The sequence below is a fragment of the Penaeus monodon genome, chromosome 23 (genome assembly GCF_015228065.2).
Source record: "Penaeus monodon isolate SGIC_2016 chromosome 23, NSTDA_Pmon_1, whole genome shotgun sequence".
Lineage (NCBI taxonomy): Eukaryota > Metazoa > Arthropoda > Malacostraca > Decapoda > Penaeidae > Penaeus > Penaeus monodon.
In genome coordinates this window covers 6,785,811-6,786,294 of record NC_051408.1, presented here as the reverse complement: position 1 = coordinate 6,786,294, position 484 = coordinate 6,785,811, and positions in this window count along the sequence as shown.

Below are 484 nucleotides of genomic sequence, written 5' to 3'. Positions count from 1 at the left end.
TTTTTTTTTGCCAAGCCAGCTATAAACAGACATAAACAATAAAATAAAATCTAGATGTGAGCGTATCTGCAAGCCCTCGACGATGCATGGCTGGGGAGGGGGGGGGGGTACAAGGTTTCTATAAAACTCTTTACTGACATAGACCTTGGTGCTGCTGTGGAAAGAAAGTTTCCTTGGGCCTCTCATGATAAGAAATGTTTACGTTTGTGCTTTACCAGTGACTATATTCAATACTAAGAAGTTACACACAACGACTCTTGTGGGGATAGTACGTACTCCATTGTTCCTTCGACCACGCAACTGCATTGCCATATATTAATATTATTAAATATAGAAAGCTATGTGATGAGCCTACTGATAGATCTTCAAGAGAGAAGTATAAAATATCTTTACTTTTTTTTAAAGGAAGAAGTATCAAATATATTAGTAACCTTAAAGAAAAAGTATAATTAAAGCTTAAAGCATCAATACTCAACTGTTTTGT